The sequence below is a fragment of the Acinonyx jubatus genome, chromosome A1 (genome assembly GCF_027475565.1).
Source record: "Acinonyx jubatus isolate Ajub_Pintada_27869175 chromosome A1, VMU_Ajub_asm_v1.0, whole genome shotgun sequence".
In the NCBI taxonomy this organism is placed as follows: domain Eukaryota; kingdom Metazoa; phylum Chordata; class Mammalia; order Carnivora; family Felidae; genus Acinonyx; species Acinonyx jubatus.
The window spans coordinates 135,149,225-135,172,167 of NC_069380.1; the positions used below are offsets into that span (position 1 = coordinate 135,149,225).

General features: G+C 41.3%; 1 protein-coding gene across 1 annotated transcript in view; it reads left to right on the plus strand.

Moving 5' to 3' along the window:
- The window catches only part of MAP1B (microtubule associated protein 1B), a 100,710-nt gene that overhangs the window by 19,707 nt on the left and 58,060 nt on the right, over positions 1-22,943 (plus strand). The gene's annotated exons all lie outside the window — the stretch shown is intronic.

Consider the following 22,943-nt stretch of genomic DNA (forward strand, 5'->3'; position numbering starts at 1 on the left):
TCCCCCACCCTGTGGAACCCAAACTTAGAATAATCTAACTGAGCCTTCCTTGGACGATTCAGGAGGAAAGTCCTCTGTGCCTCAGATCCTCAGACCATTTAATACTAATGGTCACTATACTGTCCGTGTGGGAGTTTGCTGATGAGAAGTGAGTTCTTATTACTGAAATATTAGTGAGCAAACCATTTGTACGGAGTTGGCCAAATGGCCACGTCCATATGGATATGATTTCATTTCTGTGTAGGACGACAGATCTCCCTGACTATTACACTGCTTTAGAAAAAGAGTCATTGGTTCTAGATATTGCAAAAGGACCTAGAGCTGCTGTAGAGAAACAGACAATGGCAGTTGTCCAGGTAGCTTAAAAAAAAAAAAAATCTCAGAGGTTGCAACATATGTATTAGCCAGCTGCATTTACGTTGTCCTGTTTTATATACAACTGGTGCATCCCACTCTAAGTCCCAACCATTTTTCCTGCCTACTTCCTCTCTCTCTTGTATATGAAAACATGGTTTCTAAAATAGGTAATTGTCTTCTTCCTTGCTCCATCGCCTTCCTGATGAGCTAACAAACACAAAATCCCAACCAAGCGGTAAAAGAAATGAGAAGTGAGAGTATTTTTAAAGGCGTCTCGATCGCCTGTGCTTTCAGATTCTCTAGAATAGCCGTAGATCCTAGAAGTAGAAAGGTTTTATGGCTAAAATTGCATGCACCCTTGCACACATGTATAGAATTGTGTGTGTGGATGCTTTTGTTTTTATATTACTTCAAAAACATCCTTTCCATTTAAAGAAGCATTAGAGCATCCAAGTCCATATCTGTTGATGAAAAAGTGACATTTCCTGTGGGTTCACCTTCTTTCCTTCTGTTGTTTTCTCGTTTGGATCACTCATGCATGCCTTTTTTCCTCCACTTAATGTCACCTATTTCCTGCCTGCTTCTCTTCTCCTCTTCTTCCCTTTTTCCTAATTTGCCCTCTGCACTCTCCAATTGCAGCTTTCTTTTGTACAAATAATGCTGGTTCGGGCTATTTTATCTAAAAACATTTTTTTAATGTTTATTTTTGAGAGAGAGAGAGAGAGAGAGGCAGAGAGAGAGGGAGACATAGAATCCGAAGCAGGCTCCAGGTTCCGAGCTGTCAGCACAGAGCCCGACGCAGGCTCGAACCCACAAGCTATGAGACCATGACCTGAGCCAAAGTTGGACGCTTAACCAACTGAGCCACCCACGCACCCCCAGGTTATTTTAAAACATCTAATGAGATGGTTGTCTGCTTTTTAGAAGGAGCATTACATTATCTATTAGTTACACATATTATGCTGTGTCTCATTTTTGTTTTCTTATTTTATACATAGAACAGAGACTATTTGGAGCCTTTGGAATAACATTCCAGCATATAAATACATGGAAAATAATTTGGCAAATTGATTCAGTCCGAGGTCATTTAGAAATATGATTCCATCATCAGATAGAAATTTCTGTTGCTGGAATCCTTTAGCCGGCAAATGGGTTTCCTATGTTTGATAAGCAGACTCATCAAAAATATGAAATTAGTTCTCTTTCCCACCCCCACCCCCCAAAGTTCCAACTTACAATTTAAAAGGAAGGAAAAGAAAAAAACAACCAATCAAACAAAAACCTACTTTGAGTAGGTCTGAGAATGAGAAGATGAAAGACCAAAGAGCTTGAATCAAGTAGTCATAGGACTAGATTTTTTAAATCTTTTGGGACTTTACTATCCAGCAATGACTTTTTCCCAATTGTAACTGAATGATAAGAGAGAAGGAACACAATTGTCTCATAATCATAGAACTAAGGAGGCCTTAGGCTGATGTCCCTTGCTAAAGAGCCTTAGAAGCGTGCCTGGCTCCTAGTACTGGCCTAGAACTTGTATGACAATGAATGATGAGGTGAAAAACTATATTTAGCTCCTTGGTTTGAAAAACAAGCTGCATACGAAGCCTGAAAATTTGCACTGATTATTTGTATTGCAAACAGTTTCTTTATTGTAGATTTCCTTTAAACATTGATGTGTGGCAAAATGTTTATTTACAAACTACCAATTATTTTCAAAGTCTTGGCAATCGAGAAGCTCTGGTTAAGAGCCAGTGTCTAGAGAAGCAAAGGACAGAACAACTGGAGTATGGGGATGAGGAGTGGAAAATCTGTGTTCTAATCCCACCTCTGCTGCTAAATAGATTTGGATTATTATGGACAAATTACTTAGCATTTATGAATTTAAGTTTTATTATCTCTAAGTTTCTTTTGTATTGTGTTTAATATTCTGTGATAGAATATTAACCCGTAGTGAAAAAAGCCATTCAGGTATTTAAAAAATGGCTTGCATATCAAGTTGATAAGCGCAGCTAATGTGTAAAGGCAAGCTGTGTTATTTATATAAAGTGCTTTGGAGTTCTTAGGATGCAGCGATCTGCTTGGCTTAGCAGTGAGTGAAAATATGTACACTCAGTCTATTCTTTGTACAGATATATATTGCTTGTCTTATAGAGTCTGTTATGGTATGAAATAAGCAAAACAAATATAACCACAGTTTGTACCTGGTCTCTCAAGGAGCTCACGGTCAAGGTAAGGAGGTTGACATCAATCAAATGGTCGTACAGATATGTATTGCCATCTGTGCTAAGTACCAGGGAAGAGAATATGGTGCTATATAAGGATGTAAAGAGGAAACTCATCTAGGACGGGAGAAGTGAGAGAACTTTAAACTTGGGATTTGGGATGAATGCTTTTTATTTTACATTTAAGACATGGTACACTGTATTTATGTTTCCCTTTTAATGCATTAGCAATTCTGCCTGGTGTTATAGGTTCGAGGGTGTACAGATATTTGTTGAATTTCACAGAGCTCAATGTGAAGTTACAATAGTATATTTCTTAGAAAACAGGAACAATTACGTAGACATGATTTAAAGATATTTCTGTGAAGATACAAACATGCTTGTAAAGACTGCACCACTTTGCTCTGAGTCGAGAAAGAAAGTAAAGGAGGACTGAGTATTCATTGGCCTCTTAAAAAGCGTGGGCTAATGCCGCAAACATCCTGATGATAGAGAAGTGAAGTAACCAACATTTCTGGATCAGAATTCGAAGGTTTGTATTGTAACCTCATTATGGTTCCTGTGTCCCTCTGGAATATACCTCATGTCCATGGCGCTTAGAAGTTCAGTATCTTTTTCCCAGCATCTTCCCTGTGCCTCCTGTAGGGATACTTGGTGGTTGTCAAGGCTCTGTTAGGCCAGTCATCTCTTACTGATGTTTCTTTTATTCAGACTTAAGTGTCTGCTTCTTCTCTTCCATGTTAATTGGTATTTCTTGGTCCTAGTTGATGATAAAACATCTCAATGTTTGCACATAAGAATACTTTCCTTGTAGCTTGTAAGATATGACTGAAGCAAATAACCCACGTGTTATATGAAACCAGTGCCTCTCATTGGAAAAAACAAAACCTACCTTCACCATTAACTCCAGTACAGAACAGATTTTCTTGTTCTTTATAGGATTTATTATGGAGGTGTTAAAAATTCAGTTGCAGGCAGATTAACTTTCTCAGTCATTGGTGTACTCCCAAATCTTTGCTACTCTCCTGACTCTACCTGAAATTAAAATATGTTGTAAAGAAATGTTGAGCTACAAGTATGTTTCACCCAGCATGGGTGAAATGGTCTGAACTTTTTCAGTCTTCAGACTTCAGTCTTTTTCAAGTAGCAAAGTTCTTTTCGCATTTATCCTTTTCGTTGTTTCTATTACTGTTCTGATTTCAGCCTTAAGAATATGTATAATTCTTACAATATATCTTGTTTTTATACTCGTCCTCTGTCTCATCATTTTCTCTTTGATCTTTTCCCACACGTGTGTTTTGTACATCACTGTCAATATTTTGCAGTGGGCATTCTGCTCTTTACTTCCTTGGATGCAGATTTCATTCTGCTATTGCATTTGGTCTTTCTTGCAATTCTTTTGTTGATTCCTCTGGCTTCTTTTTGAATCTCTGCCTGTGATTCAGCCCAGTCTGTTTTCATTGTTCTCTGTCATCTCATGGAGACTGTGTCTGCCATCATTTGTAGATACCAAGTATCATTTTTCTAAAAATTTCTCTTGTTCCCTGTAGAAAGTCTTTTTTAGAGATAGGGTTTTCCATGAAGCCTCAAGACAGTGCTCAGTTTTTTCTTGTGATGCAGAATCTTTTCAGAGGCCCCATTTTTCTATTTGTTTTCTCCTTCTTGTACAGGGAGAGGTCTGTCCGGACTCTGCAGTTGCTAACAGGCTTGTAGGGACTCCTTAGTGATTCTCACTGCCCACTTGGGTACTGTCAGTTTCACCTCTTCATACTTAGAACCTCTAAGCCTGTTTCAGGTGCATATCCCCGGCCCAGACCCAGCCTGTGTCCCTGGTCCAGCGGTCATTTGTTTGCTGGCCTGGGAAGAGATTGTGCTCACTGTCAGAGCTTCTGCCTCTGACAGAGAATTAGTGGGACCTGCGATACTTCTTTATACAAATAAGATACAGAGACCACACACCAGCGTGTGCTCCTCTCTGGGTTCTTCCTACTTCTGTTGGCCAGTGTGTTTCCTGAGAAACCATTGGGCTTAGGTGGTAATGCTGGGTGGGAATTCTCCTGTAGCCCAGTCTCTGCTGGGTTTTGAAGGCGAGGAGCTGGAGAAGCTGGGAGCGGTGGGAAGGGAGGTATCCGTTTCCCTTCAGTAAGGGACTCAGAGCTCTTTTTCTGGTTTGCGTTGTAGGCTTAGGGGCAGATATTGGAAGAGAGAGTCAGAGCTTTTCCAGCCTTCTTTGAGTCCAGCAGAATGGTGAAGGGTGGGGGCTCAGGAGGTGGGAGTGCCCAAATTCAAATACAGGTTCCTCCTCGTGCTTAAGTTCTCTGTGCCTCAGTTTTCTCTATAAACCTGTGCTGTAGAGAAGTTTTGAAAATTTGGTGGCTATCATGTGAAGCATTGGAAGAGTAGCTGGAACATATTAAGTGCTCTATAAATGTTAGCTATTGTTAATGTATGTATGGTTTTCCTGAGGTGGAGTGTATGCTCTAGAGCATTTAAGAATGTGTATTTCAACTCCTCTTGATACACCTCTTCTTGCCCCCACCGAACCCCTCTTCTCTACCTTCCAGCGTATGGCTATTTCTTTCCTTTAATTCACCATGGCCAGTTTTTCTGGTCTTGTGTATTTTCATGAATATCTCAAAAATTCACAGATTTGGATAATGGTATATTCAGCTCTTTGTTCTGCCATCGTATTAACCCACCAGCCTTCCTAACTAATTCCAACCCAAGGTAATAATTAAATGATATAATCTTCATTTGAAAAAATGTGTAATGCTTGTAAAATGTGGTACCATTTTGGCATCTTGAATACACTTCAAAATCGTATTTTTAAAGAATTACACAGGTCATTTCTACAAAACAAATTCTCTGGTACACTTGATTGGTTCCATCAATCAGCCTACTATATTTACTATAAATAATGTGTAGATATTTTATATTGTAAACCAGTAGTTTACCAAATATGTTATCTTTCTTAAAATAGATTTTTAGATAAAAGTGTTTAAAAAAAGGAGAAAACTGTTGTTCATGATTGATGCTTTTAACCTGCTCTTTAAGGAAATGAATAAGAAATGTTAGCCAAGCAGGAAAAGCTGATTCATCTTGATGTAATGTTCAAATGATCTATAACCACTGGCTACTCTATAAAATCTACACTATTATTCAACTGTAATTTGTTCGGGCTTATGTGTTTTTTTTTTGTAATTTTTTATTTTTTACAACATTATCAGTTCTCTGCACTTAAAGCTCCCTAGAGCCAAACATTTCCATTTCTCTTTATCTAATAAGGACTTTGTACATTTCAAGTTTTATATAAATCCCTCTTTTCTCTATGCTATTATGGAAAATCCCTTCCTGCAACCTCTAGCTTCTGCCCAAAGAAGTGCTACATTGAGTCTTGTTACCATATGAAAACCTTATGAATTACAGCTTTGTGTTTTGCCTTTAGTTTCTGCGTGTGTGTGAGAGTTTTACGTGTTTACACATTGTCTTTTGTGATCCTACAGTTTGACTTGGTTGCATGAGAAAAATACAATTTTATTTGACTGGTCACTTGGGGGATAAAAAGTTTGCACCAGAAAATCAAGCCTGAACCCACGGCCAAGGTAGTCCTTTGATTTCTGATTCTGTTGTATTGCCTCAGCAAGACTCCACCACTGCATTAGAGGGTCCCATTGTGTCCCAGAGGGGGCAGCGGGACGGCTTGCCTGTACCCCACAGCCACCTCCCTTACCCTGCATATTAAGCCTGTGATTACAGCAGACGTGGCATTTGTCTCCAGCTTTTGTGGAATGATGTCATCGCATGCATGTCAAACAGGGGATTAGCATGAAGAGAGAAGTCTTACTGACATTTTTATTTTCATCAAGAAGAATCTGGTTTTATTTCATTTTGTTAACTGGAATTGTCGTCCTGCTGCACAGGAGAAATTTTTAAGTGGAAAAAAAGAACAGGGAAACCTTGAGAATGTAGAAGCAGACATGTACTGGCTGCATGGATGGAAATGTGTGCTGTTGTGCCACTCTGTCAATTAGTGAAAGAGTCCACGACACAAAGCATGCCTGAGAAATCTGCTTCGTTTCTTACAAAGGCAGAATATCATTCTTCTCAAGGCCCTTAATGGCCTGGGCCCTGCTACAGAAAATGCCCCTGAAAAGGGAAAGCAAAGACTGTGGCCACTGCTGGTAGAAAGGGTGTGCAGGCGGTTGGTCCCGTAGACCTCTGCAATGTTTTCTCTTTTTCCTGATGGCATGGATCGAGTATGTCTTAAGGTTTCATTGCCTATGTCTGTCTCAGGGTCGAGCTGTTAGTTTCCTTCCCGTGTGAAAAAAAAAAAAAAAAAATCAGGAAGAGAGGCCTAATGTCAAAGATGCTTTGAGCCCAGAGCTGAATCCATGGAAAAACGTAATTTTTCTCAATCATTTCCGACTCCTTCCACAAAAACAAACATAGGAGGAAAATTAAAGTCAGACTTGAGGAACGGGAGTCCTGTCTTCTTTTGAGCAATCTACCCATAACTGCATCTGAGAAGCTGTGTTCAAATGCCAGCTCCGCCTTTTACTTAGCTCTGTGCCTTTGGGAAACTGAATGGATCTGCACCTCAGTTTGTCCATCTGGACAATGGAGTTAACTAGCAACAGTGCCTATACCTTACAGGTTGTGCCTGGTACCTATTGGTATTTGTTTTTCATCTCCAAAAATGAATTCCTTTTAGAAAACTAGATAGTGTTCTGAGGTGACCTTCTTACTCCAGTGAGTAAAGGTGGCAGCCTCTTCTTTTCCCTTTTCTCCCCCTCTTCTCTCAGGGTCTTGCAGACAGACTCTTGCTAATCCAGATTCCCTCCCTGGGCAGTAAACCTGGGAGCTAGGAGATTGAGGGTACCTGGAATAGACAGGCTCTGGAATTTCAATCTTTTTCAATTTTGCCAAAGCATTGGAAGTATTTTTAAAAGTTCCTGCAGATTTTCTTGGGAGATTTTCAAATCCTTATAATGTTTCCCACTTCTCTATATTTGGGCACCAGAATTTTCTTAGCATCCAGTTTCTTTGGAACAGAGTTCTCCTGTGAAGAAGGATGAATCCAATCCAAATCAGGCCCTCTTGCCAGGTGATAATTTTCCATCCAGATTGCCCTGGGGCCTTTCCATTTTCATTTTTGTTTTGCCTTGAAAGGCAACTGGTGAGCTATTTCTTTTTCCTCATTTGACTTTTCAGGTCTGATTACCTAGCCGATTGTTGTTTATTAGAATGGTATTTTAGAAATAAGATTCTGAGGGGCGCCTGGGTGGCGCAGTCGGTTAAGCGTCCGACTTCAGCCAGGTCACGATCTCGCGGTCTGGGAGTTCGAGCCCCGCGTCAGGCTCTGGGCTGACGGCTCAGAGCCTGGAGCCTGTTTCCGATTCTGTGTCTCCCTCTCTCTCTGCCCCTCCCCCGTTCATGCTCTCTCTCTGTCCCAAAAATAAATAAACGTTGAAAAAAAAAAAAAAAAAGGAAATAAGATTCTGAATCACACTTGGTTTTGGGGTATAGCACAACTGGATTTGACCAAACGTCTTCAGTTGCAATTCTCCAAGGTCAGTGTGTTCCTGGTTGGAAGGAATCCTGGATATGCCAAGCTCTGTGAATGTTCTAGAAAGGACAAGACCATCCAAATCACATGTGCCATTGCCTTTGTGTGGAATGAGAGAAAGGAGAAGGCAGTGACTCGTGTTGAGCATTTGACTGCTGTGTAAATTGCCAGTTACTGACATACACACACCCATGTGCCCTTTCTCTGAGATTTCCCTAAGTCTCTCTCCTGAGTTTGTAGAACATTGCCATTGTTTCCTTCATGCCTACCTCCAAGTGCTCCTTGGACTGTTGGAAATACAGGGCAGATCTCTTATCACACGTTTCCTGAATATAAATGGAACTCGTAGAAAAAAACAGATTCCAAACAGGAAATCAGCAATTGCTTTTAGAAGCTGAAATTGTTGTGTGTAGATGGCCAGACGTTTTTTTTCCCAGGTGGCTGATGGGGCTATTGGGTCATGTTCCCAGTGCCTCAACTATGCCCTCTCTAAGCTCTCAACATGGTACTGTCATCTACAATTGTCCTCATCTGCAGGTTTAACTTAAAATCTGTTCTCCCCGCCATGCCCACCACCTCCTAGACCTAGATGGTAGGAAAAGGGAGATACTCTCAGTTGCTTTTCATTGGGAGACGTAATTGTTTTATTCCTACTGTGTGTCAGATTGTGCTCCAAATCAGACCTGGCCTAATGTTTTGTTCTCTCTACTTGAGTGTTGGCCAACCACTCCTTTCCCTTCCAATTAGAGTATGTTCTTGAATTGTTTTGCAACTGCTCTCCCCCGATTATAAACTACAAACTTGTAAATTTTGTCAATTACATCCAAGTCAGCCTTCACAAAAACTCTTGTCCGGAGGTTGCTAAGATGAATGAATAATATATGAAACTTTTTGTTTGACAAGGATAATATAAAATTTATTTTGTTAAAATTTATGAAATCGGTTTTGAATGTTTTACATTTGGTCATTACAAATTGTAGAGAGATTCAGATTTTTGCATCTTCTTTCATCCAGTGGACTGAGTGCCTTCACTGTTACCAAAGCTGTAGTTAGGGCACGCCAGATCAGCAGGTTTATTGGAGTGATTGACACTATTATTTACAGCAGAACTTTCAAGGGCTGAGTAATAACTCACAGTGCCAAAAGTCGGTTCGATTCATTTATTGGGATGGGTTTTTACAAAGCAGCTGTTCCATTTATCTTCCTGGGGATGTCAGACCATTTGGTAATAGATCCTGTAGCTCGCCTGTTGACCTCCATGGATATGAGTGAAATCAATGACCTGTCTTGGCCCTGTTACTGTACTTAGTTGATCATCTTGACAGCTTGTTTCTGTAGAACCTTTGAGTGGATTGTGTTTCCTAGATCAGTTTATTAGAGGCATGCAGGCAACGGATGTGTTCTAGAACTGTTACTTTATGTAAGCCACACAGTAAACCATATTTTCCAGTTGAATTACATGGAAACCTTCTGAACTTGAACCGTCTTCATCCAGGATGAAGTAGCGGCAGCTTCTCTAATTTATTTACCTAAATCAAGTCTCTGTTGATTTTAAATGACCTACAGCTGGAACATATCAGCGTGTAGGAGAAACTCTGCTTTGAATAGGTGTCTTGCTAAAAATGCCTTGTATGAAAATAAATAGTAAGACTGCCTCTCTCCATTCATCGAATTGTTAAATTTGGGTTTTCAGTGCTTCTACTTCCTTAATACCTGTGTTCACAAATGGCTTTGAAATGATTCAGGACTAAACTTTCCTTTCTCTTAATAATGTGTAATAGGCGCTTTTTTTTTTTGTCCAGTTAAGTGAAGTAAACTTTAAAAAATTTAAATGTGAACGAAGATTCTTAGTCATAAGATCCGTGTGTATGAAATATCATAAATAACCCCAGCTGACCATTTGTCTTTTGTTTCTGACACTTTAATATAATCAGCATGGAAGAAGCATTAACTCTGCATCCCATCTTGGAAATATGAAGAATTAATCAATTTTACCTTGTTTTGTTACCAGCAGGTGGCATGAGTTATTGCTGTGCTAGTGACAGTGTAGAAACTAATGCATCTTGTCACTTTAAATTTCATATATTTAAAATTGATTCCCAATGTATTTTACCCCAGGCAAGAGTTTAACATCTTTATTATATAAAGATCTCTTACAAATAAATAAGTGAAACCTTGACATTTCAGTAGAGAAATGGGTACAGATATGAACATTCAGTTTACACACACACACACACACACACACACACACACACACACACACAAACACACAGTGGGAAGGGAGGGGTCTGGGAGAGAATGAGAGAGGAAAATGGCCAATAAACCAACACATAAAAAATTTCAACCTGTAAATTAAGAAATACAAATGAACAGAACGAGATTAAAATGTTTACATGTAAGTTTCAAGTCTTTAAAAAATGATACTACTCATTATTGGCAAAGAGAACAAGATAGGTACCTACATATTCTCCTATTTGGATATAAACAACCTTTCTGGAATGGACTTTTCCAATATATATTAAGAGTCTTACCACTGCTCACACACTGACCCAGTAATTCCCTACTGCAAGTATATTCTGTAGAAATAAGCGGAGATAAAAAGCTGCTTACTGCCACGTTATTTATATCTGAAAAAGTGGAAAAACCCCATTTTCAATAACAGTGGATGGTGTAATGAATAATAATTCATCAGTAGGATGTAATATTTGGCCACAATATAAAGCTTCTATTTAAAGAATCTTTACTGATGTGTAATGTTGAGTAAAAAGGCGGGACATATGAAGGTATTTTTCACTTTAATCACAGTTGTGCTCTGAAAGAATTTTTGTATCTTGATACATTAAATACACCCACATTTTAATATGGGTTATCACTGAGTAGTAGGTCAAGAAGTTAATTTAGTTTTCTTCCTTATCTTTTTCTGTAATAATTTACATTTTCTACGGCAGGCAGATGTTATTTTACGGTCAGAGAAAAGTATGCACATTTTCAAAAATCGTGTAAGCCTCGTATTGGAGACATGAATCACGATTGCTTTTGTATTTCTCATGAAAACGAGATTCAATAGTAAGTTATATGTTTGGGGAAAATAGAGCTCATTTGAGTCAGAGGTTGGAAAGCTCTTATGCATACTAACCTCAGAAACCTCAAACTAGAATGTAGTGGAATAATGACATGGCACGAAAAGCCACAGATGTCACTTTGAGTTAAGGAGGTTAGAGTAGATACAGAGAACAGCCAGTTGAGACAGAAATTCACTAATCTCTTATCTCCAGCTCTGGTAGCCTCTAGGGTCGTTCTGTGCCTCCACGTTTAATCTATATCAACGCCCACTGCACTGGGGCTGGGACTCCGAAGCCTGGATTCTGGTTCTGGCTGCTCTACTAATACATTTTGTACTTCCCCTTGGTTACGTCTCCAGAATTTCTGGATTCCGAGCTTTCTTCCAGTGCTTGGATGTTTATTCTTTTTTGCAGTTTGGCATTCTGATGCCGTTTTGAGCCTCACAAGGTGAGGGGTGAGGCTCTTGGTGGTGCCTGAGCGATGCTGAGGAAGATTGAGGCTTCTTCTGGGTCACACCCTTGGATCAGATGTGGTTGACATCATCCCGGTCCTGTCATTTTTGGATAATAAGTTACCATGACATGAGTCGGGGAAAAGGGCTGCAGTTGAGGCTCAGAAAGGCAGTTTAATTCTCTTGGAGTCAAAGACTATGAACAAAGCTGGTTTATAGTTCTACAATATATTTTTTTCTATATAAAAATTCAAGTTTGCAATTATTAAGTTAATTCTGATCTTGTCAGTGGTTGTGGTAGTTTTAGAATTAAGACTACAGGGATGGCAGATATACATCCAGTATACAGCACGTAAGAAGGGCCCGGTATGGGGGATTTTATCCTTTCAGCTGACAGCAAACTTCTATTCAGAGATGTATTGCATGGGAATGTTGTATAAACTTCTTTTGTCTTAACTACATTACAAAAAAATATATAGTGATCCGTGCCCACCTATAAAATGAAGCAAGAGTCTCACAAAACCCGTCCTTAACTATCTGCAATGCCTTGTGACATTTTCTCCTCCACGTTATTCTAATATTTGAAAAATACTGGTTGCAATGCACTAATTTGATTTTATGCCACACTGAAGTTTTGCAGGCTTTATCTTGAAGAACAGTGGTATAAAGCTTTTTTTCCAGAATGGAGAGAAAAAAATGTTAAATATCCTTGAGAACTATTAAATATCACAAATCTCTTTGCAGAGAAACAGGAAAAAAGAATAGATCCTTTCTATATTAAGCTCCTTGTGATAGAAACAAAAACTCGAACAACATAGGAGGAGCATGTTAAAGAGAAGATTTCCACATCTCCAATAATTTTCACTAAAAAATGCACCTGAAAAGAGGTAAAGCTGTACTATGGAAGCAATCACATTACGCTCACACAGTGGAATGAAATCCCTTTCAACTTCAGATAACTTGGGGGAATTAAAGGGCCAGGATCCAAGGGGGCCTTGTTTGGTTTCTGGTGTCCATCACGTTTTTTTTCCCCTTTGTGTCTCAATCCTGATCTCAGTGTGTGGGTCCTTGTGATGGAAATGCTGGCCTCACAATAACCCGGCCCCAGGCAGCAGCTCCCGCGGGTGGGGGCAGTGCATGGTCCATTCCTGCCCACCTTTTGGGCCGCTCTGTTACCAGAGTTGCCCTCAGTCTCACGTTCAGCAAGACTTCAGGTGCTTTTTCTAGCATCTGTCTGTCTTGAGCCCTGCCCAGGACTTCACTCTCCCGCATGCTTCTCCGCAGCTGTTCCTGCACTTTGCTCTTCTCTCCCACTCCAGCTTCTTCCCTTGATCCCTCCCATCTTTTCCTCTCTTCCCCTCTCCTCTGCCCCTGATCTGCCAGTGGCTCTGGTGACCATGACATACCTCAGAGTGTGGCCAGCAGGGCTGAACAGTTGTCGCTCTGTGCTCTGGGATTTAAAATGGTTGGAGGTCTTTGAATATGACTCGGTAGCCACAGGCCTTTAATTTCATCGGGCAGGCTTTTAATCGCCTCTGATACCCAGTTAGAAATAGATGAAAAGGGCTGAATTCTGAGCCTTCGTGCTGGGCATTTCACCAGCAGATCAGCCCTGTCTTCAGGCCAAATGGGTCTTTTGAAACCATTAACACGTGGAGTGGAGACCAGTAGCCAGAGTGACCTTTCCTACTCATGGCCAGCCTGGACCAGGAAAAGGTTAGGCCCTTTCCCCAGTGAGCCACCCTCTCAGTTACCCCATAACGCATGACTCAGAGAGCTTGCAAGTGCCCTAGAATTACTTTCTCCATTCAGCCCAAGAAACAACGTGCAGAATCAGTCTGTCTGGAGACTCCTTATATGGAGAGGTTCTGAGACCATTTTATGTTTGGTTTGTAAGAGGATCATGGTTTAAAAAAAAGAGAGAAAAGAAAGAAAAGCCAAAGGCAATGATATCATATTACTAAGAGGCTTGGTAGAAAAAGAAAATACTCCTTCCAATTGTTTCCACCCTGATTCTGCATTATGGTGGGGGCGACAGCAAATCCATCATTTGTACTGGCTCTGGCTGACCTTCCCCTGCATCTTGAATGCTTCCCACCGAGACAGGCCTCACTGACCAGACACTGTCTGCCTGTAGTCTCCCAGCTCGGCTGCAGAGAGGCTGCGAGGCATACAGCCCTGCCACGTATTTCTGCAAATGGGTGGTTTTTATTATTTCTGGAACGCAGCCCCCAGCCCTAACTCCGAAAATGCTGACAGGGCTGAAGCTAAGAGACATGTGGAGCTTTAAGGAGCGACAGTTTGCTGACCCTCTCCACGTTGGGTCCCTGCTGGGAGGGGTGACAGCAATGAGGGACTGGCCCAGGGCTGGGCCACCCTCTCTGGGCCCACTGTATGACACTCCCGCCCCCCGCCCCAACCATCCCACTTTCCCTAGGAGGAAGAGGGCAAATTTGAACCCTTTTAAAGCCAAGGTTAAGGACTCATTAAAGTTCCTCTCCCAGTAGAGGGGTCTGGGTGCGGTTCCAGGTGTGGATGGGACCTCAGTGTGGAAGCCCGCCCACCTGTGAGAGGGGCCTGCATTTCCAAGTGCACATCATTTCATTCGGCAAGGAGGAGGGGCAGTGTCCTGTAACCTCTGACTCATCAGGCAAGAGGCAGGGAAAACTGTGCCCGGATGACTCTAGGCCAGGATAGTGGAGCTGGTTGAGAAAAAGTGACAGGCAAACAAATATAATATCGACCCTTAAAAAGATCATTTTAAAAGTAATTACATAAAGTTGGGTGCTTCTCATTTTCAAAGATGATTTGAGGAGACTTAGACTTCTCAAGTTAAAGAGACTTGAAATGAAGAAAAAGAATTTCTCAGGAAAAGAAGTGTACCCCAAGTGGAACAAGAAATTCCCCAGCATACGTTTCAGCGAAAAAAAAAAAAAAAGCCTGGTAAACTGACTTTAGCACATGGTGTTCATGCAGAAACGAATAGACTAAATCAGAACTGATAACGGGCCATTTTTTATATGGGCCATAGCCTGTATTTAAACATGTTTAACTTCTGGTTTTTATTTTCCTTGTCTTGATAGAGGGGGAGGTGGTGGTAAATTGAGGCACGAGAGTTTTTAGGTGATTTGAAGACAAGATATAATCATTCTAAGGCCACCTTCTTGGTTCATCCTTCAGAAATAAGGTTTTCTGGTTCTTGTGTGAAATCCTTAGTGAAAGGTTTGATCGCCTTGGTGTCACTAGGTTAGACTTTAAAGAAAGGATTTTTCTGTTGTGTTCTTAAGGGGTATGTGTGGTTTGTGTGTGTATGTGTGTATGAGCAGTTGCTATAGAAAGATACAAATATTGACTAAGTATATAGAAAAATCTTAACACATACTATAGATAAGCTGTATAGGTGGACCAGGATTCCCAGAAAAGGAAATATGAAATATTAGTCCTGAGGGTATAGGAACGAAGGAATACACTGCCATGTTGAGATATTAAATATAAAGAGAGTGTTTAGTGCAATTCAAGGAGCAAAGAAATACATTTCCTTTTTAGGCCTGTAGGGTGAGGCAGTGCAGAGAGGCCTCGTTTGAACACTCTAAGCAGAATACAGCCCTTTAAAAACCAGTTGAAGGTGATGATTTTGAATGTCCAGAGTCGGATTATGTCATTATGCCTTCAGCGTCCTACTGGAGAGAACCTGGTGGTTTGCACCATGCGAAATGGTCCCAGCTGTGGTTTTAAGTATAGCTATTTTTAATTTTTTTTTATTTTTATTTATTTATTTTTTAATTTTTTTTTTAATTTTTTTTTTCAACGTTTATTTATTTTTTTTGGGACAGAGAGAGACAGAGCATGAACAGGGGAGGGGCAGAGAGAGAGGGAGACACAGAATCAGAAACAGGCTCCAGGCTCTGAGCCATCAGCCCAGAGCCTGGCGCAGGGCTCGAACTCACGGACCGCGAGATCGTGACCTGGCTGAAGTCGGACGCTTAACCGACTGTGCCACCCAGGCGCCCCAAGTATAGCTATTTTTTAGAAAACATACTATCCATTTTGGCCTCCTCCCTTGTACGGTGCTATAGTTGTTTCTTTCTAAATTACCTTTAGTTGTTTCTATGTACCCATTTTGGAACAGTTTCCTGGGGTTCCTTAACAAAGAATCCCAAACTGGGCAGTTGTAACAACAGAAGTGTGTTCTTTCATGCTTCTGGAGGCCAGAAGTCCAAAACCAAGATGTCAGGGAGGCTGGTTGCTTCTGGAGATTCTGAGGGAGAACTATTCTATGCCCGCTCCTGACTTCTGGGGGTTGCTGGCCATCCTTGGCATGGTTGGCTTACAGACGTATCACTCTAATATCTATCTCTGTCATAACATGGTATGTTCTCCCTGTGTCTCAGTCTCTATTTTTTTTTCTTCTTATAATGGCATCAGTTGTTGGATTAGGGCCCATCCTAATCTGATATGACCTTACCATCACTAATTATGTCTACAAAGACCCTATTTCCAAATAAGGTCATGTTCTGAAGTTCCAGGTGACCCAGTACCTTCCTTCAGTTTTATTCCTTCAAATCTTCAATAGAATAAAAACCTAGCCATTAAACCTATTAAAACTATCATAAGAACAGAAAAAGAGAGAGACAGAGACAGAAAGGCTTGATCTGTGATAAACCTCGAGGGATCTCCCTAGAATAAAGTCCTTGAACTTTAGTGCTTTGACTTAGCAGTATCTATTTTTAGGACTCCCTCCCCCCTGTTTTTACTGGATTCTAGGCTAAATGTCTTATAGTTGAGACTGCTGGATGAAGGACTTTTGCACACATGAAGTGTTATGCTTGGATCTTTTCAATAGTGCTTTTCAGGGTGCAAGGGAAAAAACAAGCCAAGTAGTGCTCCTGAGGTGTAGTCTAGGCCGTAACGAGAAGTGTGGGAGAGGAGGCTGCATGGGGGGAATCGTAGAATACATTCCTTCTTACAACTAAAACACAAGTCCCTCTCTTGTGTTGGCCATCTGAGTTGCTGGCGACTGTTGCCTCTTGTGCATGATTTTAGAGAAGGGCCCCATCCCTGCCTGTCTCTAGAGCTGCCTGTGAATTACTCTCTGTGTCAGTGCAGATCACATTCTGTACAGCTGTGGGGGGCACTGTCTGGGACAAACTCCCTCCTCAGCTCAGTTTATTAATATTTTTGAGAACCACCCTTGTGCAGAATTACCCACTGGACTGTTGAAGGGAAGGGCATTGGCCTCTAGATAGAAACCCTGGTGGAAGATGCTCATCAGCACCGTCTGAAATTATAGAGAAGATCTTCCTGGCAATTTGACATCTCTTGCATCAACCTTTCTATTTCTCTGCTGAAAGAAAATGCCAAAGCTCAGAGGAACGCAAAGAAAGAGAATGATATTAAACATAGAATGATTTTAATCTTTGGCAGCAGCCTACGTTCTTAAAAAAAATCCCGTTTTCATTGTCGTGCACCTGTCGTTACTCTGAATGAGTTCTCTCTTGATGGATGGTGGTCTTAAAAGCTTGCTGTTTTTCATTAGCAAAGTGAAATGGGGTGCCAGTGCGAATGCTTTGTCATTCTGATGGAGTATAATGCATGAATCAGTGTAATTATTCAGTGTTTGCGTAATCAGCAAATTTTGAAGGGGAATGTTGCACAACTCAGAAGTGGCCTAATTTCACCTGACAATATTCCATTCAGTCTCCAAGCATCTCCTCCAAGAAGCAGTGGAGTGTTGGTGGATTTCCTTAAGGCACAAGGCAGCGATGGTGGGAAACTGAGTTGCTCTAAATCACGTGCTAATTATGAGAATGCCCAGTGGGCACTTAGAGGCTCTTACTCTAGATTGCAGATAGGTTCATCCCATTGTCTTAGAAATGCCATTTATTTATTATGCATGAAGCTCTGTATATTGTTCCACGTGGACCCAGTGATGAACAACCAGCCAAATCCATTAAATTCCATTCAGGAGTAGAGTGAGACCCAGAAATATGGGCAGTTGGCTGGGAATCCTACCAGAAAGGCTGAAGCTGGATAAAGGGCTAGGCCAAATCAGGGACTCACTGAGAGTGATTTGAGAAAAGCTTCATAGGTTAAATGTCCACTCTTCTTTTTGAAGCAGAGAGTCTCTTTTACAAGGAAAGAGTTTGTTCAGTTGAGCTGTTTCAGAAACCTGTGCAAAACCGTTTGCAAAGAGTGCGGCCGAATTTTTTATTAACTCATTTAAATCAATTTATTTCAGCCCAGCATGACGCCAGAACCAAAAAGTCTGAAGAGTGCCCCAGGGCTGTGTCTCACAGTCATGCAGCTCTCATCTAATTTGGACTAGATTGCTTTCTTCATTAAATCTAAAAATACTTTCAGGCAGGCCACCTTTCTAGGGATTTCATATGTGGTGAATCAGATTCTAGGGAAGAATCCTTGCCTTCCTTAGAACTAGTGGCTTTTGAGTCTGGGTTGGTTTCCTTTCCTTCCATGAAGCCGTCCTGACTTGATCTTTATCCTTGATGACAGCTCATAATAATAATAACTAACATTTGCTGAATGCTCACCATGTGCCAGGCACTGTTCTAGGCACTTCACGTGTATCAACTAATGTAATCCTCACATCCTCCCACACGTAAGGTACTACGGTTATCCCCATTTAGCCCTGAGGAAATGGGCACGGAATGGTTAAGTAGCCTGCCCAAGGTCACACAGCCAGCGAGTAGTAGAGATGGGGCTAAGACTCCAGCATTCTGGCTCCAGAGCTCACTACTCAATTCTGAATACCCTCGAATACCAGTGGAAGGTGTTCTTTAGTTAAACCACTCCAATATCCCCAGGCAGAGAGTCTGAGGACCTTGTAGGTCTGGGGCAAATAGATTTCAAGCATAAGAAGTACATGCTTTTCACATACAGCATTGGCTTCTTTCTCGGGTACCTAAAACCTTTTTAAAAAGCAGAGCCTAATTGGCAGTGGGATGTGCCAAAGGGTACTCTTATACACAGCTGATGGAAGGATCTGTTTTATCAAAATCCTCTTAAAAAAGAAAAAAAAGCAAAGCTTAGAATCAGCACTGCTGGCACCTTTCTCAATGAAGCTGTATTAGAAAAGCCTGTCTTTGTTACGGGGCCAACATCTTGAAGAACACCTGTGCCTTATCAGTTGTTCTATAGCTATGTATGTTCCAGGTTATATGAGTTACTGGAAGAGTCCTTTTTAGTAATTAAAAAAAGAAAGGGGAGGTGCCTGGGTGGCTCAGTCAGTGAAGCATCCGACTTCGGCTCAGGTCATGATCTCGCGGTTTGTGAGTTCGAGCCCCGTGTCGGGCTCTGTGCTGACACCTCAGAACCTGGAACCTGCTTTGGATTCTGTCTCCCTCTCTCTCTGCCCCTCCCCCACTCATGCTGTCTCTGTCTCTCAAAAATAAATAAACATTAAAAAAATAAAAAAAATAAAAAAGGAGGGAGGGAGATAATCTGGGAGGGAAAGAGGCCCTGACATAGCTGCTCAGTCCCTGGGTGAGTCCCTCAGTCCCTCTGCTCAGCTCAGAGTGAGGCCCACTGGGGACACCCCGCTAGGTGATTAGTTGGCCGGGATTCACGTGGCCTTGCTTGCACTGCCCATTCTCTCCTCCCACTGCAGACAGAAGATTAGTGGGGTGGTGGGGATGGCCAGCTGGGAGGGGAGGGCTTGGGAGAGATGTCAAGGGAGAAAATTGGTGGCTATTCGATGGACTGGGGTTGGTGGCTGTTGCCTGGGAAACCCTGCCAATTACAGAGTGAACCAGAGGAGGATCCAGTTTGGTGTCTTCACGGACAGATTTATAGACTGAGAAACAAAACCTTGTTACCCAACCCAAAGGAAAAAATTAATGTGAGAATTAAGAGGGCCCAGGCAAAGTGGGGTTCAGGACAGTAGTTTCCAGAACTTCTTTTGGGTACAGAGGAGGGGCAATCACCCAAATTAGGGAAATGGTAACTTTCTTTGAGTATAAGAACAATTCTTATCTATAAAAAATATATATATTTATCTTAGTGAATATTCACATGTAAATCCCAACACAGTTTTCTGCTCTTTCTAAACTTTAGAAAGCTACATGGTCGAGAGTGTAGTATTCCACCCTGAGGTCTTGGGCAACACTGTTCCTTCAAACTATCTTGGAAGACATTTCCTGTTTCTAACCAAATGATTTATCTCCCCTTGGAAAAATGTACTAGTAAAGCACGTTGAGACTTAGGAGAGGTGGTAAGCAAAATCTTAATTTCCCTTTCTTCAGAACTGACATTTATTAGACTATGCACTTTCGACATATATCTGATGAATGCATTTGACAAGAAGTGTTGGTGATTTGCTGCCTTTGTTGAAAAGATTGTTAGGTCGGTAGTAAGACTGTGTCCAGCTTCCTGGGAATGGAGAACTTGACTTTCCAAACAGATTGTCTAAAGTCTCCCAGGATGCCCTCTGGATAGGGTCTGTTTGCTCAGTGGGGATGCCTCTGGCTTCTTCTGTCACTCCTCTCTACTTTCATTCAGAACCTGGGAAGACACGCAGGTTGGAACAGAAAACGGAGGGCGGTGGGGACAGGAGATGGGAAAAAAAGAAAAGTTTTCTCTTCTAGTTCTAGATAGACCCTGGAGCCAGAAGGCAGTGAGGCAAATGAAATTCAAAGAGGAATTTAAATTTATTCCTCAAAGCCAACTTCCCTGTGTATGTTTGGTTTTCTCTCCTCAATATTGGTGTAGCCACTTGAGTGCACCACGGAGAGGAAAATCTTAGCAGAATTAAGTTTATTTTAGGATGTGTGTGTGTGTGTGTGTGTGTGTGTGTGTGTGTGTGTGTCATGTGGGATCCCACTGTCCTGAATAGGAGCTAGGCCTGGGCCATTTCTGTATCCTTTACACCCCTAAGTTTTCACCCATTTCTTACAATTGGGCAGTTACTTATTCCCACTTTGTTTTTACAAATATGAACGTGTTGGCTTCTTGTGCAACACAAGCAGGCTGGCTCACTTAAATCCACGCCATAGTTTTCTAGGTCTTGATGTCTGCTATTTTTATTTTATTATACACTTAATTGCGGATTCCATTTAAGATTTTATGCCAGTATTACTCTGGGCACTTAATTTCCATTCTGTGTTCTCATCTCAGATTTTCTGATGGTGACTGGTATTTTATTCTAAGCATCAGTAGATGGCCACAGAGTCAGAATGGACCCAAACGTTCTGGAACAACCTGTTGTGTTGAATTTACCAGTGAGGAGTAACTAAAACCCAGAGAGAACTGGATACAGGACTGATTTTTTTCCTCAACCACACAGCCGTAACTTTGAGGCACCCTGACGACAGCAGTTGGTGTGTGGTTCCATGAATTGCAAAGCTGGTACACTGTGGAGTTAGTGGGCAGCCATTGACCCTTGTATTTGCAGAGCTTTGGATTAATGTGGGGAAGTCATCTGTGATAGGGCAGGAAGGGAAGACAGCAGGACCACGGTTTTCCAATATGCCCTCCACTGTAAAAAAAAAAAAAAAAAAAAAAAAATGTAAGTATGGAAGTGAGAGAGGAGCAAGAAAGATTGCTTCCAGGGAAGGTGATTTAGGTGAATGCTGGCTGCTGCTTTGCTTATGGTGTCCCAGCTGTCCACAGTAGGCATGCATTTTCTTTCATAATTTGTTAAAGTCTTGGAACGGCCATCTCTTCGGGACTGAAAGGAGTGTGGTGTCACTGCCCTCCCTGTCATTCGGCTCCTGAACCCACCATGTGGGGCCAGCTTCACCCCGGGTCCTGGTTCTGGAATAATTCACGGTTCTCACAGCTCTCTCCCTTGTTTTTCAGATAGGAAATAACCACTGTTGGACTGAGCGTGTCTTTAATCACTTTTGACATTTATATATTTAGGCATTTATTTTTGAATAATTTTAGATTTACAGAAAAATTTTTAGATTTTAGATATACAGAATTTTTAGTAATTTTAGATTTATGCAAAGGGTACAGAGCCTTCCTGTACACCCTTCACCCTGCTTCTCCTATTACATTATTAATAACTTATATAACCATGGCACTTTAATCAAAAGTACGAAATTAACATTGGTAGAATGCTATTAGATAAACTACAGATTTTATTTGGATTTCCCCATTTGTTCCATTCATGTCCTTTTACTGTTCCAGGATCTAATGTGGGGATTCCTCGGTTCATTTAGAAGGTAGTTCTTTTTATTTTTATTTTTTTTTAATGTTTATTTATTTATTTATTTTGAGAGAGAAAGAGTGCACAAGCAGGGGAGGGGCAGAGAGAGAGAAAGAGAGAGAGAGAGAGAGAGAGAGAGAGAGAGAGAATCCCAAGCAGGCTCTGTGCTGTCAGCAAAGAGCCCGAAGTAGAGCTCGATCCCATGGAGCGTGAGATCATGATCTGAACTGAAATCAGGAGTCAGATGCTTAACTGACTGAGCCACTCAGGTGCCCCAAACATAGTTCTTTTTAAAGGTAAAATCAGAACGGGATTCTGGCAGAGTATGTATGTAGCTTTTCCTATCTTGTTTTATATACATAAAAAAACAAGGTGTTTTGTTTTTTTTTTTGCTAGGAGTGGTGTGATACAGTTAAGCAGTCAGCCCCTCACTTCTTAAAATGGGAATTTGTAAAATTCTGTAAAACCCAAGCCTCTAACCGTGGTTTCTCCCCTGCCTACTTGAAGTGTTTTTGTTGACGAAAAGTGGGTCTCTGAAGGAAACAGGCAGAAAAAAGAAAGTGTTTGGAAAATCTCATGCTATTTTTTTATGGCATTTCTTATAAATCAGCCAGGTTTTAAAAGAAGTGTAGCTTTTGTTGAAAAAGACCATTTCAAGGGAGAACATTGTACAGTTAAGCCTTTGCAATCAATGTGGCTACAATGTGGATCCTGGGCCTGTGGCCGGCCTTGCTGTAACCAGAAGCAATGTGGTTCCACAAGAGGAACCGCAAGGAAACCAAGGCCGTCTGAAGTCTGAGAAGAAAGCTTGTCTAAGGTCCCAGGAGTGAGTATAAGAAAACAAAATTTAAGTCAGGAAATTGTACTATGGCTATGTTTGGCATCTGGCTCTATGAATTCTGAGCAGATTGTAGACAAATATTTACTCAGTTACCTTGTATTTGCCTCAGATATCTGTTTGCTGAGTCTTTTTGCACAGATTTGTCTTCTTTCCCTTCCCATTTGCACACATGAGACCACATGTTAGCTTTGCTCTGTTACATAGCAACAGGCTGTGCTGCTGGCCGCCTGAGTTCTCGTAGGAGGGGGCAGGGAGGGAGTGTACTGGTCCCAAACCTG